The following is a 7,411-nucleotide window of genomic DNA, read 5'->3' on the forward strand; positions in this document are numbered from 1 at the left end:
CACACACACACACACATGTATAGGTGTATAGATAGTAAGATAATTAGACAGACAGGCATACAGACTGATAGACAGATAATAGAATTATTGTATCCAGTGTTCAGGTGCACTACATTTATTTTTTTTAATAGTTAAATCGCATAACCAGCAAAACTTTGAAGTCACTCTCAATAAATTCATATATACATATCCATATATAAATATACATACATACATACATACATACATATATATATATATATATATATATATATATATATATGCACACACACACATGTGTGTATTCATCTGTATGTATATTTGTGTTTTATTCTTTTCTTGCATCCTCATGATTTTCACGAAAACCAACGTGCACCCTGACATCTGTACAACCACCACCCACTACTACCACCACCACATCAAGAAAAGCACAACAACAGCGCAAAAAGTACAACAACCACAACAATATAATCCATCATTTTGCAGTAATGTGCAAAGTTTTTACCAAAAGTGCAAACTCACCTTACATATATGCATTATAGCGTGTTGCAGCATGAAAACACAGGAAATTCTGCATTCACTGTAGCTCTTGCAATTAATTTGTGCATCAATGTATAATAATGTCCACATGTATGCAAACACTGCATCTGTTCCTCAGATAATGCACCTGCCAAATCCTGTATGTATATATATATATGTGTGTGTGTATGTATGTATATATCTATGTATGTGTGTTGCAGCTCTATGCTGGACACTGCACCATTTCTAAACACAAGCTGGAAAATGTGCACATGTTGTGTTTAACTTGCACGCACTGCACTTAACTCAAATAACCTGCAACAAACTTTCATGTGGTGCACCCCTCTGCAGTGAAATGCACCAAACTTTGCGCTACTCCGTGAAGCTGTTTTACCTTGAAGTTCTATTGCTCAAACTGCATCTATAGTTCCTGTTGTCTTGAATATAGTGCAGCTGTGTTTCTATAATGTGCATCTGTTGTCCCATACACTTCAGCTGTCCTCTGTGCAGCTGGCTCCTCGTACACGCTGCAAAAAAACTGCTGACTTTACAAATACAATCTCATCTCAGCAATTTTTCACTGGAAAGAGAAGGGATGGGGGAGTGTGTGTGCCTGTGTATGTGCTTGTGTGTGTGTTTGTTTGTGTTTGTGTGTGTATGTGTTTCTGTTTGTTGGTGTGTTTGTATGTTTGTGTGTGTGCTTGTGTATTTGTGTATATCTATATTTGTGTCTGTGTGAATGTCTATATGTTTATGCTTATATGTGTGAGTTTGTGTATATTTATATAAGAGTATGTGTGTAGCTTTGTGAGTTCCCAAAGGTGTGTCTATGTAGGTTTGAAGGTGTCTAACTGTATGTCTATGAATGTGTGTGTGTTAACACCTATGTATGTGAGTGTGTGTACCTGTGTATGTCATGTCCATCAATGTGTGTATATATATATATGTGTGTGTGTGTATTACATATATATGTATGTATATTTATATTTATATATATATTATATATGTACATACATATATATATGTATGATGATATATATATATATATATATATATATATATACACACACACATATATATTATATATCATATAGACACACTGACACACACTTTTGTGTGTGTGTTTACACTATATAAACTATATAGGGCAAGTGGCTGCTGTGTCACTCTGTATGAGTGTTTGTCTATATACGTCTAGACATATAATTGTGCTGGCATATATACATATATCTACATATATACATACATTTAACCAAAAAATAAGAACAGGTGTGTATATAGCATGTATACTCTTGTGTGTTTATGAGCATGTATGCACATATGTGTAAATACAAATTTCTGTGTGTATGTGTTGATATTTCATAGAGCCATGCACAGTTTGCATGTATGTGTTCCTGTCTCTTCTGTGTGGCATGTGAGTAGCTGGTCAGTGTATATGAGACTGTAGACATGTGGGGGTATGTATAATAGACTGATGCTGTGTGTGTATGTGTGACCTCCTTCCTCTCTCCCTCTCTCTGTATGTATGTATAGGTGTGTGCACATTTGAGTGTCTTTGTGTTTGTGTGTGTATGGGAGAGTGATATATTTCACATACAGCAATGTGGTCAGGCTTTTTGTATGTATAAGTATATATAAACATATACATACATACATATATATATAAGTAGAAATTTTCATTTAAAGAGACAGGAATGGCTGGCATACTTGGGCCTTTGTGTATATTGTACATACACACACACACATTCATATATATATATATATATATATATATATATATATATATATATATATATATATATATATTCATATGTATTTACATATATCTATGTATTATATATATATGTATTATATATTCATATATATGTATGAGCATATGAGCTTCTGTATGTATGTGTATATATGTGTATAGCTATGTTTACCTCTATGTTAATGTGAATTTTTGTGTTTGTATAAAATTCATCTAGATGGGAATTATTGTGATTGTCTATTGCTAGATATAACTGTGTATACATACATACATACATGTGTGTATGTGTATGCATGTATATATATACATATGTGTGTGAATTTCAGAAAATTATGTGTGTGTGTATATTTATACACACACACACACACACACACACACACACACACATATATATATATATATATATATATTTATTTCTGTATGAAGCTTGCTTCCCAGTCACATGGTTCCGTGCTCAATCCTGCTGTGTGGCACCCTGGGCAAGTGCCTTCTACTATAGCATTGGGCTGACCAAAGCCTTGTGAGTGGATTTGGTAGATGGAAACTGAAAGAAGCCTGTCGTATATCTATGTGTGTGTGTGTGTGTCTTTGTGTTTGTGTTTGTCTCCCCCCCCCCCCATCCATCATTTGTCAACCGATGCTGGTGTGTTTACTCCCTCATAACTTAGTGATTCAGCAAAGATCCTGGGATCGATTTAGTCAACTAAAGGCAGTGCTCCAGCAAGGCCACAATCAAATGACTAAAACAAGTAAAAGAATAAAAGAGTGTGTGTGTCTGTGTGCGTGTGAGTGGCTGTAAGTAACCTATAACTCGTAACTCATACTAGTGACCATGGTAAGGTGGGAGTTGTATATCAATACATACACAGACACACAGACATGCATGCACACCCACACACCCACATACACACACATATTACAATAAAGTGCAATGCTCAGCCACTTACACAATATGTAGTTGTGTGTATGTATGTAATAGTCACACGCACACACTTATATAAACTCATGTGCACATACAAGCATACACATATACACACATAGTACAGTAAACGTACAAACACAATACTCAGCCACACACACACGCATATATATATAAACCCACGTGATGATGTGATGTCTCCGCACTGTATCACTTGAGCAATGTCTGTGTGTGTGTGTATATGTTTGAGGCTGAGTGAGGGCTCCATGTTGGTGGTGTTTAGTGTGAGTGGAGGGGTTTGATGGTGAGGCACTCTGTCCAGATGTTTGTAGTTTTTGTTGTTGCCGTTTTACTTCTTTCAGTCATTTCGGGTGCAGCCAGGCTGGGGCACCACCTTGAAGGGTTTTGTTGAACAAATTGAACCCAGGGTTATATTTTCTAACTCTGGTACTTATTCTATCAGCGTTTTTTTTTTTTGTGTGAAACTGTTAGGTTACAGGGATGTCAACAAACCAACACAGGCTGTCAAGTTGTGGGGGTAATAAGCAGAAACACAAAGACGCACACACACATACATACATTCATCATCATCATCATTCGTCTTATGTTCACTTTTCCGCTCTTGCATGGGTCAGGCAGAATTTATTCAATAAAATCGCCATTGGCTTCAGCCACAACCTCCAAACGACTTCAGAATCTCCTGCAACTCTTCTGGATGGTCTCCTTGTTTAAGTTGGTGAATGCTGCCATAATCCTTGCCTTCAGTTCATCTGTGGTGTTACAAGGAGTTTTGTTGTGCATACCCTAAAACATAAATATATTGAATTCTAACGACTGGCTATTAGTATTACTAAGCTTAAGTGAAATCACAATGTATATATCTTGTGGAAAAGTAAACAACATGGCAATAACAGCACCTGAAGATTAGCTAACCTGGTTTTGTGTTCGTTACAACTTAAGTAGCAAGTTTCACTTTGTTATGAAATGGTTGGTGTCTGTGTTTTACCAGTTCCATTCCTTTTTTTTTTTTTCTATTTTTTTGATAAATGTATTTGTGTGTGTATATATATATGTATATATATATATCTGCCAAGAATTCACATCGACCTCAAACCAACAAGACTAAACTAAAGAGACAGAGACAGGCAGAAACAAGGGAAATGACCCTTGTATTTGAATACTTTACAAATATACTTTTAAAAAACTTTTCATTTAATTTTTCCTAAAATTTATTGTTTTCCATACTTAGAGTTGAAAAAGTCTCAATGACCGAAACCAGTACTGAAATATTTTTTATGATGAAATTATTTTTGCATTTTCTGCCTTGACTATTTTTTCCACGCACATACACACACACACACACACACACACACATATATATTGGTAAGCTATTTGAAAATTATGAATGATTCACATGACATTGTAATTGTTTTTATAAATTTGTTCCAGAACTATCCTGGGAACTGGGATATAAATTTTTAACCCTTGACTTGTATCTAGTTTGGTAAGTGCTAACAGACCTTGAGTCACTCTGCTACTTCTGCCAAATTTTAATAAGAAACAGATATACATACATATATATTCTTTTATTCCTTTATTATTTGTTTCAGTCTTTTGACTGTAGCCATGCTGGAGCACCGCCTTTATCATGCAAATTGACCCCAGGACTTATTCGTTGTATGCATAGTACTTATGCTGTCAGTCTTTTTTGCCGAACCACTAAGTTACAGGGATGTAAGCACACCAGCATCGGTTGTTAAGCGATGCTGTGGGGACAAACACACACAAACATATATATATATACATACATACATACAATGGGCTTCTGTCAGTTTCTGTCTACTAAATCCACTCACAAGGCTTTGGTCAGCCTGAGGCTATAGTAGAAGACACTTGCCCAAGGTGCCATGCAGTGGGACTGAACCCAGAACCATGTGGTTAGTAAGCAAGCTACTTACCACACAGCCACTTCTGTGCCTATATATATATAAATATGTATGTATGTATGTATGTATGTATATAAATCCAGGAGGAGATATCAAGATGTGACAAAAACAAACCTTAAACTTTTGAATTGGAAAAATCAATTTTTAGGAAACATTTGCATTGGACTGATCAGAGTGATGTGGTACAATCAAGAAATGTTGTAAAACACTTAAACAGAACAGAATTCAATATGCGAAAATAAAAATGGAGTACAGGTCTTCTTGAGTACAAGAGGGTGCCAAAACATTTTAGAGGATATTTTATAACTCAGAGATTACATTTTCAAAGGAAAAGATGTCTTTATTACAGTTGGATTGTAACATGATATAGCATTTCTGATTCTCTAAGTCAATGATGTTATGTTATATAGTTGTAGCAAATTGTATAAGATCACTCTTTTTACCTTTGTACATCGATTACATCTATTATTACCATTTTGTCTTGCTTTGACTTTTCAACAATTTGTTAGTTGATGTTATAGCTTTAAGCATTTACTTTCATTGATCAGTTTCATGTCATTATGCTTTGCACTATTTTTGAATGAAGTTGTATGGTAATAAAATCTCTTCTTTAAATTTCTTTTGAGCCACTGAATAACAACCTCTATTTAGCTGGCATTCAGTGCTGATATCTTTTCATGAACAATTAGTCTTGCTAAATACAGCAGCCTTTTAGGGTATAATATTCTTTATGTTAACAATGCACCTAAAACTTAAAGTAATATTTATGTCTGTTTTATAGTTTCTTATACTTATAGCTTGTGAGGAAGTGCTTATCACTTAAAGTTTGGAAGGTTTGTACTATGTTGGACTTGAATATTCATGAGAATGAGAGGTAAACAAAATATTTCAGTGACTCATTTTTTGAAGAAGATACTTGCCTGGGGCGACAGGTAGTTGGACTGAACTCCAAATCATGTGGTCATGAAGCAAACTTCTTACCACACAGCCACCATCAAAACTTGTCCACCACATGCCAGAATGGAAAGTAGAAGGTAGAATGAAGATGTTGATGATGGTGATGATGTACATAAATGAGTGCACATGTGGGAGAGTGTGTGCATGTGTGTACTCAGGTGAGCATCTGCACTTCTATGTCTGTATGAGCCAGGCAAGAGTATTCTGGGGAAGAGGTTTTATGGGGCCAGATGTCTTTTCTGATGCCAGCTCTTCCCTGTTTTTCCCAAATCTAAGAAACAACAAATTACCTGGGACACAGCTTTATGGAGATCAAGAAACAAATAATACTGCTTGAATGAGTCTTTTCTTCATACATATACACAAACACACACACACACATGCACATACATACATGCATATACACACACACATATATATATACATACATACGTATATATATATATGTATATACATACATATTTATATATAAAAATATTCAAATGTATATGTATGCGTATGTATGAATGTATATACATACATACATACATACATACATACATACATAAACATGAATTTCTGAACACACATACCCACTTGTATCTTTGTGAGTGTATGTATGTGTGTGCACATGTGTATTAGTTTATGTACACAGCTCTCTCTCTCTCTCTCTCTCTATATATATATATATATATATATGTATGTGTGTGTGTGTATGTATTAGTTGTGTCTGCTGTATATAAAAATCTATGCTACTATCTCATTCCTCACACTTTCTTTCCCACCCCTCCTACTCTCACTCATAGCTTCTCACTCCCACCTACACTCACTCACATTTTCTCACTCCTACCCTCTTTGTCTCTCATACTCTCACCCTCCCTATCATTCTGTTTAGTAAATCAAAACAAACTAATCTGTATGCAGAGTATGACGTCTGTTTGAACACATGCATTTGTGTGTGTGAGGCGGGTATACATACATACATACATTACATATATACATACACACATACACACACATATGCACACATACATACATACATAGACACATACACACACATGCACACATATATACATTTATACATATACATTCATATATATGTATGTGTGTGTATATATACACATACACATACACACATGTATATATATAGATATATTAATGTATGTATTTTACATTATATATACACATATATGCATATATATTTGTGTATGTGTGTATACACATATGCATATATACATACAAACATATATATATATAAATATTCATGTATACATAAAGATGTCTGTATGTGTGTATACACATTTCCATAAGTATATGAGAACCTATCTATCTATCTATGTTTCTAAGTATACACACACACAC

At 34.7% G+C, this 7,411-nt stretch overlaps 1 protein-coding gene across 1 annotated transcript in view; it reads right to left on the bottom strand.

The window, feature by feature from the left end:
- The window catches only part of LOC128249419 (protocadherin gamma-A11-like), a 21,439-nt gene extending 20,150 nt beyond the window's left edge, over positions 1-1,289 (bottom strand). Inside the window, exon 1 of the mRNA XM_052972987.1 lies at positions 502-1,289. The gene's annotated coding sequence lies outside the window, so the exon portion shown is untranslated. The remainder of the gene's footprint in view (positions 1-501) is intronic.
- Positions 1,290-7,411: the final 6,122 nt, after the last annotated feature.

This window comes from Octopus bimaculoides, chromosome 14 (assembly GCF_001194135.2).
Source record: "Octopus bimaculoides isolate UCB-OBI-ISO-001 chromosome 14, ASM119413v2, whole genome shotgun sequence".
NCBI classification, from domain to species: Eukaryota; Metazoa; Mollusca; class Cephalopoda; order Octopoda; family Octopodidae; genus Octopus; species Octopus bimaculoides.